This window comes from Crocodylus porosus, unplaced genomic scaffold (assembly GCF_001723895.1).
Source record: "Crocodylus porosus isolate Cpor-Errol unplaced genomic scaffold, CroPor_comp1, whole genome shotgun sequence".
Lineage (NCBI taxonomy): Eukaryota > Metazoa > Chordata > Crocodylia > Crocodylidae > Crocodylus > Crocodylus porosus.
In genome coordinates this window covers 62218992-62231124 of record NW_017728948.1, presented here as the reverse complement: position 1 = coordinate 62231124, position 12133 = coordinate 62218992, and the positions used below count along the sequence as shown (strand labels likewise).

At 41.4% G+C, this 12133-nt stretch overlaps 1 protein-coding gene across 7 annotated transcripts in view; it reads right to left on the bottom strand.

The window, feature by feature from the left end:
• FAT1 (FAT atypical cadherin 1) overlaps positions 1-12133 on the bottom strand; it is a 164239-nt gene that overhangs the window by 107253 nt on the left and 44853 nt on the right. The gene's annotated exons all lie outside the window — the stretch shown is intronic.

Here is a 12133-nt window from a genome sequence, read left to right as displayed (position 1 = left end):
CTCCCCACCCCACCCACACTCCTTCCCACTACCTCCAGGGAGGAGGGCCATCCCCTGCCATAATGGCAGTGCTCCGCTGTGCCACTGCCGCCTGTCTGGAATATTACTGGAGCACTCCGATTGCTTTTTCAGACAACCAATCAAAGTGCAAATACAGTGTTATGGACAGACAGACAGACTAAGGCTTTTATAATATTAGACTACTAAATATGAATTTTCTACAGTCCTTTGATACTTGACTGACTCTCTTTATTCACTAATACTGTGAATGTAACATTTAAATCATGCAAGGCACAGCCGTTTAAGTGGCAGTGCATGAGACACATAGGCCCCATGAGGAATGAGCCTATAGCCTATGGTCTCCTGCTTGGCTGCCACTCCCCCCAAAACAATGGCTGGAGTCTTCAGGCTCCTCTCCCTTTTGGCCAGGGGTCAGGGCTCTTATAGTGCATAGCATGCAGAACTGAGGATGAGCTCATGATTTCATGGTGCAGTGGGAAGGAGTGCACCTGGTGCAGTGGGTGATGGCAGGAGTTCAAAAAAGGAGCAGTTTTGAGGACCATGGCTCACCCTAGTGTGCCCCCCAGGTATGCAGCCCCCACAGGTGTAGCTCATGGGTCAACATCCCCCTACCACTTGGAAGTTGGACAGTCCTAATCTAAGTGCTGGATCCAAAAAGCAGCCCATGTTCCAATCTAAAGTGCTATTTGGGCAACATTTAGATACCTACATCCTAATGAATGATCCTGAAAAGCCCCATTCAAGTGCTTAGATACTTGAGAATTCATAAAGGTTCAAGTTTCCACCACCAAAGGCACTTAAATGCTCAACATTACCCATCTTGGATCAGAGCCGAAGTTATCTGGTGCCAACCTTTGGAGCTATTTATCACCATGCAGATTAATAAGAAGCTATTTAAAGTAGTGGCAAGATGCACTCATGCAGGGATGCCCATGTGAATTTTATAAATGCACATGTATTACCAAGAATAAATACTTGGATTTGAGAATTTTGGAAACAAAGTTGAGGCATATGTATTTCTTTTCATTTTAGGCTGCAATAATTTGGCAAATGAAAGCACTCCTTTTACCCTTATTGTGCGTGTATAAAAAGAACTAAAACCCAGTATTTTTAAAGAAAGGAATAGCTATAGAATGCACAGACTCAATGGAATTCCTTTCTCAAGTCTACAAGAGTTTGTCTGAATAAAGCTTCAGTAAAATATGAGTAAGGACCTAAAGTTTCAACACTGTGGGTACATCCACATGTGTGCTTTACTGCAGAGTTGACCAATTAGCTCTGCAGTAAAAAGTGTCATTGTCTACACATGCACTGAATGGTACAGTAAACTAATTAACTTTGCTGCTGGATAGTATGGTCCAGGATAAGTACTATCCTATGGCAGAGTCATTTAGTGCACTGCAATGCACATGTAAACTGTGACTGGGGCTGGCTGAGGCATAAGCTGCCTGCTGGTTAGGTCTGCACTATAGCATCATCATCCCCTAGCCATTCCCTTTGCAGGACACTGAGTCAAGACAAGCAGCCCTGGGCTGGCAGGCTAATCCCCCAGATCTCCTGCCAGGAGCACCCTGGCTCAATGGGCTGAGGTTCCGAGTGCACATATAAACACTGTGCCTGGGAGCAATAAACTCCAGCATGAACAGTGTCAGAGTTTATTGCTACACGCTAATTGCAAAAGTAGATGCATCCTGTGTGAGGAAAAGAAATATAGATTTATTTTACAAGCATAAGTACCTTAGTCCACAAGGTACAATCATAATTTATAGGTGCCCCATGACAAGAAGTTTTTTGACATCTGATGTAATTTATTTGACAAGTGGGACAGTATCAAGTTTTCAAGGAGCCAAGTAAAGATAAAAGTCGGTCACCATTTTTATCTCTTGTGCTAATCTCTCTTACACAATATAAGCTATCTTCTCACTGGCATTTTCTAGCTAAATCTGACATAAAATTACTTTAATAGATACACAAAGTACAAGGGAAATAGCAGCTGTAATGTGATAAGAGAGGCCAGAAAGAGGCACTGCCTGGCAGGTATTAATCAATACTATTATAATTTATGATACAGTAATGCATAAAGGCCTAACCATGACTGGACCTTCAATAAGCTAAAACAGTGATATGCCAGCTGGCCTTGAGACTGTGGACATACTTACGATGCAAGAATACTTGTACTTTTTCCTTTCCTGTGCCCATCTGCTCTACTCATGCATGCTGTCAGCAAAATTAAATCTACATAAACCACACATTTCTGAATGTGCTTCTACAGTCTGACACTTGTAAAAAATAGCATTTCTGTTATTTCCTTTGAGTTAGAGGTTCTTTAAATATAATTAAGATAAATGGTTTTTTTCATAGGTAAGGAGAAGCATCTTATATCGGGATGCTTAACTGCTGGCCTTCAGGATAGATGTGGCCGTTGATGTCATGTCACCTGGCCCTAACACACCAGATTGGTTTTGCATGCTAGGATTGGCTCCAGGGCCCTACGCCATTCTCCAGGCCCATGTGCTAGGATTGGGCCTGATGATGCCCTGAATACCCAACTGGAGACAGTACAGGGTCCTGAGGACCCAATCCCAGCAAGGGGAGGTGGCATGGGCCCAATCCTGGAGCACGGGGTACTACCCTGTGGACCAGCCCACACCCTTCATCTGACATGTGGGGCCAAAAGATTGCGTGCCATTGTCTTACATCATCAAAATAAAATATTTTAGCCTTTGTTTTAAACATTTTTATATCTATATATGTATATTTATACATAAACATGTCAACAGGAACAAAGAAGAATATGGCATGCACAGGAGTAAACATGTAACAATTTCACTAATTATTAATCATTTCTTTGCCTTTATAAGGAACTGCTAAAGAGTTTGATGATGAACACCCTACATTTTTCGAAAAAGTATCTTTTATTACAACAAATCTCAAGCAAACTTCAAAGCAGGCATGTATAGCATTTCCAACATCATATTCAGCATTTCAGACCCACCACCAGATGTCAATAGGAAAATTAGTTTGTAAAGCATAAAAAGAGCTGGAACAAAAGGAAGGACAAATACAAGTATTGTATTTTAAAACAGAAATTTACATCTGTAAAATGGTTTGGATATTTAGAAGTACTACCTGCAGAACTACAATCTTTGCAGAAGAATCTACTAATACCAGTAAACAGTAAACTATTACAAAGTTAGGGTAATAATTTAAAGTACATTAGCATTTTATATTGTCCACTTCTTCAAAACAATGCAGTACATGTACTTAATTAGTTCTTGTGTTCATTTTGCTCAAAAATCACAAAGTCTAGCATAATTTCTAATTCTCCTATTTAAAAAAAATGCTCTTTTAAAGTGCATCGGTTTCCCCTACATTTCTGGGATCTATATTTTTCTCACTCCGATTACTCTTTTTGTGCATCTTTCTACTTATTCAAGAGACCTGCTTGGAAGTATACTTCTTAGAAGTTAAGAATCGTGACCTCACTTTTGACCACAGCCTTTCCATAGAAACCTGTGAATTGAATGTAGCATGCAAGCATTTCAGTTTTACAATCTGTACAGGCTGTGCTCCTCTTTATCCTGTAGAAACTTTGCAAAAACTACACGCCCGACTGACCACAAGGCTAGATTACATTAATTCCCTCCTAGCAGGGCTTTTTGTTGCTTACAGCTTGTGCAGAATGCAGTAGACACACTTACTTTGTGGGCTGGGCAGCCGTTATTGTACCTGTCCCACATTCTCAACACTGACTATATCAGAAGTGGCAGGTTAATTTTCAGATAGCCCTGGTTGTTTTCAAAGGTCCTGGAAGCATAAACTAACTACGTTCCTGCCACCCACACACCTGCCTATTACAAAGTTCACCAGTTCCCTTAGCTGCTAAAACCTAGCTAGATAAAGAATGTGGCTGTTTTGCTTCTTGGGAACATATCATTCCAGTACTTGAAAAAACTCAAATCAAATGAGAGAAAAAAAAATGCTACCAGTGAAAACCAGAAGTAGTCAGTTCAGGATATAAAAAGATGAAAACAACAGTGTCTAAGAATATAGCACACTAAATGTTTGTAAGTGTTTTATTAAAATTTCAGTTCAAACTAGATCTGGGTCCATAACATGATTTCTATAAAATTATGCACTATAACAAACCCATTACTTGTTACTGTACATTTTTACAACACAGCCTGCCAGATTACCTAACCATGGAACATGCCATGTAGCACAAATGTCTACCCAACAGGACAGCCTTGGCATTTAGAATTTCTCCAATTTTGACTTGCTTTAGGGTCACCTGCACTGTGAAAATGCATTAGCAATAAGTATCAGGAAACCTCACCTACACAAGCAACAAGTAAAACTGAAATGAATCATTTTTTCATTTCTCCTGTGTTGAAACAGAACTCAAACTGCTGAACCAACATTTCTTCAATATATGCTTCTGTTTAAAAGTCCAAATCACAGTAAGGGTCAAAGAAGTTCATTTTGTGAAACACTTGAAGAAACAAAATACCTGCATTTGGTGTTTGAACTCAACGTTAAAAATAAATGCTTCAAGTGTGCAACCAAATGCAGAAATAAAAACCTTTCTATCTAGGTGAACTTTAGAATGGCAATAGGGAAACAGCAACTGGAACATTGCCAGAAATAGACCAGACAGAAAGAAAATTATTTCTTAAATGTATTATTATTATTACACATTTATCCATATTCAAAACAATGTTCACTTGGACACTGCAAAATGGGGACAACAAACTTTCAGCCTTTGCATAGGGACGTGTGAGGGGTGACCTGCTTCTCCCTGGTTACTAGAGCCAAGTCCCCCAAAGCAGTAGCAGAGGGATGGATACATGGACACAACAGAATTGGCCTGGCATGGAGGAAGAACATTTCAGAGTACACATGGAACAAGAGGGGGAAGGACTAGATGCTGATGCAATGTGGGCTCTTCCAGAAAAATTCTGGCTATGTCCATGTATCCATCAATTTCTCTTGAGGCTCCTACGGAAAAACTATACCATCCCCAAAATCCATTCAATATTTTAAAAACTACAGCTTGTTCCTACATCAAAAAACGTTAAAGCTTTGCTGAAGTCACCAAAGAAGATTACACCTGTAGTTCTGTCTGAAAGTGCAATGGCATACTGCGCCACACAAAAGTTCACCAAATTCAATACAATTTGCCATTTCTTCCCATAAAAAGACAGGCTGGCACAGCATAGTTTAAACAAGGATGAAGATGCTTTTCACAGGGATAACTATTTTCTTTCAAATCACTGGTGGTCACTGACCGGTCCCTTAAAGCCTTGGTTTACCAACTAATCACCTTTGCGATCTTCACCGTATGATTCTAGAAGATGATCTTAAGCAAGAACTGGAGCAGACTAATAATGTTTTACACTAAACTAATGCTTTATGCCACTTGAAAGCTAGCATTCAAAGCTTTCAGATTGAGTAAATCACTGGATTATAGCTCTAGTGGTTCTCAAGACAGTAGCCAAAAAAATGATATTGGAATTTAAATACTAAAAAGCAAAGAAAGAATCAGAATGGTAAGGTTTTGAATACCTTGTTTTCAATACCCAAACAGTAAATAAATGGCTGTTGCTGGTGGAAATCTTGGATAATGTGCCCAGTTAATAAATATATTTTTTCTATAGCTGAGGTTTACAGGATACGATCTTGAAGTACATCAGATCATTGTTTATTTCTCAATCTTACACTGCCTTTTCTTGGCATGAGTCCAAGACTAAATAGAACTAGTATTAGACTTTACAAAAATGGAAATTTCAACTGCTCATTGACACTATATTACGAAAGACCACACAGTAAGATCATCGCTTTAACAATTGCTAAATTTATTCTCACACACACACAGAAACATGCACCATTGAACAGAATGTAGAAGACGTACTTCATTTTTTTCTTTAAGACAACCCCACAGCCTGCTCTTGTGCCAAATCAGGGCTGTCCAACCGGTGGCCTGCAAGCTCCATGCACCGTGCAAAAGGTAAGCTGGCATCCTGCCCAGCTGTTGCTTTCCCTATCACTCTGGCTGCAACAGCAGCCAGTCTCCAGGCTGTCCCTGGCCCTCCTTTATCTTAAGAACATAATAAGTGCCATACCAGGTCAGACCAATGGCCCATCTAGCCTAGCATCCCGTCTCCAACAGTGGCAAAAGTGGATGCTATACAGGGAGAGCATCATGCTGGATCTCTAGAGTGATGCGTTCTCTATTTAGCCACCGTTTATTGGGTTAGAGATGTCACAGGAAACATCCAACCATTCTGTTCAAAATAAGGAAGGGGAGGGGAGACAAGGCAATGCAGTGCAACATGGCTCTGGGAGCCGATGGTGAGCCTGGGGCCACACGCGTTGTGAATTAGGGGGTGGGGGTGATCTTCACACATGCTGCAGTGGTTGGGGAGGCATTCATGGTACAGTGGTGCGTGGGAACAGAGGCTTCTGTACAGTCCAGTGGAGAAGAGTGATATCCACAAGACATGCAAAACTACAGGGAGGAGGGAACCATCCCCTCTCCGGTACTGTTTTGTGGCCTCCACTGGTGTGGCCCATGCAGTGTGCAGTTTCCAACCACTTGGAAGTTGGATAGTTGAACCAAACAATAAAGATCCTGGGAGTAAAGGCTAGGGGGAAAGCCACAGTTCAGAATCTAGGAAGAGAGAATATCAGCATATTCATAGTAAGTTACATTCTTATTTACATGAGGCCCCTTTAGAGGGCTCTAGCTGCATGAAGAGATATTTAAAAATACAGTTACATTTATACCCACCTTCAGATGGTTTTTACACTTCCCAGATAGAATAAAACAACTTTAATTTCCCCAATAATTTGGTCTTCTATAAACATCACAAATACTTTTCAGTGTTATCAAGCCATTTTTAGGGGAAGAGCGTAACTGACTTTCATTGCATCTTAATGCTTTAAGAATAGACATACTGGGTGGAATTCTATTCTGCTTTGGGACTTAAATGGCAGTTTTCCAGCCACATAAATGGTGTTTTGGGTAATTACAGGCAGGCTGTGATTCTGTCACCCCTGCAGTGCAGACATGTGCATGAGTAGACATCATGAGCATCTGGCTGAGCACATACACTGCTATATACCTATTGTGGGGGTGAAAACGTGTAGGTCATCAAAATATAGCCAGGCAAAAACTTGTAACTTAATAACCAAGTGGCTGCCCAAGAGAGAAACCCAGATTCCAGTCCTCAGTGGCTACTTGAGTTCATGACTGTAAGATTTCCCAGCATAATGCTCTAACCACAATAGTATAGTCATTATTGAGGCCCTTCTTCAGCAGTTCTTTTGAAACTGGTCCCTGGGCAGCCGGGAGAGAGAGAGAGATGCAGCGCTAAAATAAACACAACAAGCTTGAGGCTGCATGGCTCGCTGAGACAGCTGCTCCTTTAGAAAGGTTTCCAAGCTGGAGCCTGACTTCCAATGAGGCAGCAGCTTCCCTATTGCACTGCCCTCTCTGTAAAGACTGTTAAAGGGACAGTGGCTCAGCTTCAAAAGCAACACTGGAGAGAGAACATGGGAAGGTTCTCCTCTGTCATTTTTCTGGGCCTTACACACATATGTATCTGCATACTTGCCCAGCTAGCACACAGCCAACTCTGAATGCTCAGTCTGCGCACATCCATGGGGTAGAGGTACTAGATTCATAATTTGGATATAAGCATCAAAATAGCACCACTTCCCAGCATTTAGGTATATAAATGGGAACGGAATTCTGCCATACCTTTTCCTAATTTTCTTTTGCAGGAAGCAACATTAATCAATCAGTGACTCTTTCACTTGTTTTTGCTAAGATGGAAAGATTACTGTGCTGTTTTCCTATGATCTACTCCCTTCCTTACCTTGCTCCAGTGCCTAACAGCTGTCTACAGTGAAGGACAATCACCATTAAAAATATCTTCACAAATCTTAGCATTGCTGTATGTGTATACCAAAAAATAATAAAGTTTTCCACAAAGTTTTGCTGGACAGTGGTCTACAATCTCAAGAAAAGACTGTCATCATCTGGGTGTGGAAACTCTAAAAAGATGAGCACTAAATAAAATGCACGAGTTTTAGCTCCAAGACCACTCATGAGAAAGATGTCATCCTAGACAGTAGCCAGAGATGGAAGCACTGATTTTTCTTGGGCGTAAGGAAATACGGTAATACTTTCTGGGAGCATGGGGCGAATTTTTGACCTTCATTCACTTCAGGGCTAAGTCTTGCTTCCCCATGAGCAAATAAGATCTCAGCCACTGATTTCAGTATTAGAAACAAAGTTTCTTCTGGAAGTGGGTGTGTAATGTGGGTAGGAAGTTGGGCCAAAAAAAAAAAAAGTAGCTGTAAGATTAAGGACAGAAATTAGAAAAAGTATAACTTCCCCTTCCCACACCAGTCTGACCCCACACATCACCTTTAACCTGATTCACAATTTAAAGAGTATTATAGACAACGTAGGGTAGGGAAAAACCTGACTTTAACAGACTTCTTTAGCATCTCATTATAATCAGAAAAAGAAACCTGTTGACAAAACTATGACATTTCAAATCTTCGTGCACTTTTAATTTAAATTAGAAATTTAAAATCACTATAGCCAAAGTCATTATTAAAACAGAAACAAATATATAAATCCAACTAAAAGCTGACAGCCTTCCATATGCCAATTCCATCCAATTAACAAATGTTCAAACTATAATACTCCCAATTCACAGGGATGATCCTCTTTAAGTGTGCTTATCCATGAGAACTCTCATTAACAACATTAATGATTCTGTAATGGAAATCAAAACCTGCAATAATTTCTCGGCAAAGCTTGAAAATGCAGTTTAGAAGAGCCTGCCCTGGGAGTGACATCTGAAACAAACTAAGAGAAATCCTTGGCTTGGAACATGATGCTTGAAATCAGATTACAAACTTAATTAATCTAAGTTATAATAAATGGGCAAATCAAAAAGCTTCTTCAGCCACTTCTAAAGCTGTCACTGCAAGGCAATGTAACATCTTGGAAACTGTATGAACACATAATTTTGATCAAAAGACACCGTCAATAGACCCTCAATCCAAATGAAGGATTAAAAATTAAACAGATTAACTTTAAAAATAAATACAGAGGCATGTTTTCTCTTCTGTTGCTAGGATATACTGACATCTAAACAGTACGCTACTTTCTCCTGCTTTTATCTCGTTAGCAAATCATGTAAGTACATAGATAGGTCCAAGAGTATAAAGGCCCATAAGACCCATTTATAAATAGAAAAATCAAATTTTTATTTTTATAAACACACACACACACACACACACACACTGGGGCGCATGGAGCATCCCACAGGAGCACGGGGGGCTCCCCAGCATGCTTGGGAGCAGACCCAGAAGTGGAACAGAAGCACTTCTGGTCCAGTTCTGGGCCCGCTGACCAGCACTCTCCCCAACGGACCTGGAAGCAGACAGGAAGTACTTGTGGTCCACTTCTGGGTTCACTGTCAAGCATGCAGAGGGTCCTCCCTGCACTCCTGTGGGATGCTCCATGCCCCCCAGCATTGCAGTGTTCACGAGCCACGCTGGTACCTTGAGTTACATAGAAAAAACATTTAAAGCGGTGTCTATGTCCGAATTGCTGATTCTCCAAATCAGTATCGAATCTTCAGATTCGGATTCAGCTGAATTGAATGAGGGACAGTGATCTGAATCAATTAATCGAATCACTGTCCCCAATTCAGGCCAAATCCAAATCGAATAGGGCCCGCTTCGCACACCCTCAATATCTAACCTAAACTTTCCTTGCTGCAACTTGAGATCGTTGCTCCTTGTCCTGTTATCTACCACCACTAAGAACAGTTTAGCCCCATCCTCTCTGGAACCCCCCTTCAGGTAGTTGAAGGCTGTTACTAAATCCCCCCACAATCTTCTCCAGGCTAAATAGGAGGAGAAGCTGAGGGAATAGCTTAAGTCAGGTTCTCCAGCCCTCAAACCATTTTTGTTGCCCACCCCTGGACTCTCTACAATTTGTCCACATCCTTTCTGTAGTGGCGGGCCCAAACCTGGACACAAAATTTCCAGATGTGGCCTTACCAGTCCCAAATAAAGGGGAATAATCACTTCCCTTGATCTGCCCCTACTAATGCAACACAGTATGCTGCTAACCTGCTTCACAACAAGGGCACACTGTTGGCTCACATTCAGCTTACTGTCCACTGTAACCCCCAGGTCCTTTTCCGAAGAGCTGCTGCTTAACCAGTCAGCCCCCAGCCTGTACTCGTTCATGGGACTATTCTATCCTAAGTTCAGGACTTTGCACTTGTCCTTACTGAACTTCACGAGATTTCCTTTGGTCCAGTCCTCCAATTTGTCTGGGTCTCTTTGAATCCTAGCCCTACCCTTTAGCGTATCTACTACTTCTCCCAGCCTGGTGTCATCCGCAGTCTTTGCTCAGGGTGTGCTCTATACCGTCTTCCACATCACTGATGAAGACATTGAACAAAACAGGCCCCAGGACCAACCCTGGGACACTGCACTTGACACTGGCTGCCAACTAGACATTGAGCTACCAATTACTACCCCTTTGAGCTCAACAATCCAGCCAGTTTTCTATCCGCCTTATCCACCCTGTAGTTCCTCAGCTTGCTTGCGAGAATATTGTGGGATACCATGTCAAAAGCTTTGCTAAAGTCAAGGTATACCACATCCAGTTGTCTCCCCACAGCCACAGAGACTGTCAGCTCATCATAGAAGGCAATCAGGTTGGTCAGGCATGATTTGCTCTTGGTGAATCCATGCCAAACTGTTCCTAATCACCTTCTCCTCTACATGATTAGAAATGGAATCCTTGAGGACCTGTTCCATTTTTCCAGGGACTGTGATGAGGTAGACAGGTCTGTAAATTCCCCAGATCCCTTTTCCCTTTTTTAAAGACTGGCACTATATTTGCCCTTTTCCAATTATCCAGGATCTCTCCCAATCACCAAGAGCTTTTAAACATAATGGCCAGTGGCTCTGCAATCACACTGGCCAACTTCCTCAGCATGCTCAGGTGCATCACATCTGGTCCCATAGACTTGTGCATGTCCAGCTTTTCTAAATAATCCTTATCTTGTTCTTTCACCACTGTTGGCTACTTGCCTTCTCCCCAAACTATGCTGCCAGGTGCAATAGTCTGGAAGCTGACCTTGCCTGTGAACACCGACGTAGAAAAGGCATTGAGTACTTCAGACTTTTCCTCATCATCTATCACTAGGTTGCCTTCCCTATTCAGTATATTTGTTTTTGAGTATATAAATTGCACTGAAATCATACAGATTAGTATTTGCTCCTTAAGTACTCCCAAGGGGATTTTGGGGAGCAAATGTTATTCAACATGGATAAAGCTATCAGAATTGGCTGCTAATTCTAAGGGCTGCAAAAGAGATGCAATTTTCAGGCTACACATACAGCCCTGCTCTTCTACTGTGATACAGTTGGTCTAATAAAAGATATTGCATCTACCCAAGGAACCTTGCCTGCCTGTGTCTTTAGACCAACACGGCTACAACCAAAACACCAGTCATCTCCCACGGTCTCTCTCAAAGTTGCTACAGATGACTACCGCCAGTGAAAAAGGAGGCTGGAGTAGAAGGAAGCTAATGCTGGTCACCCGTCATCTCTTTATGCTAAGTACCAGACTAAGCTATACAAATTTACTGCAGACAGTAGTACCTGCAGGATGAAATGAAGAGCATCTAGATAAGGAGAGGCAATGTTTGTCTGTGGCTCACCAGACCCCAGATAACTGTAACAACAGTACTCCCCGCTTCCTTTTCTTCTCAAGTGGCTCTCTGGGATACAATTAAATCAGGATGATTGGCAAACGTGATTTAGTATCTTTAAGAGCTTCACACATAGTCAAACACAGTAAACTCAGTAAAACCAGGTAAGATAGAAAGTAAAGTGTTTATTTATCTACGTGTTTTGCCTGCAGAGAAGCAGCACAATTTATTCCATCAATTATGTGCAAAATTGTAAATCTGTGTATTAGGGTAAACTTATAACCAAACCTATGCCTCTGATCCTTTCAAATATGTATACGTGGCCTATGAGATTTTAGACAATTGGGGAGGGG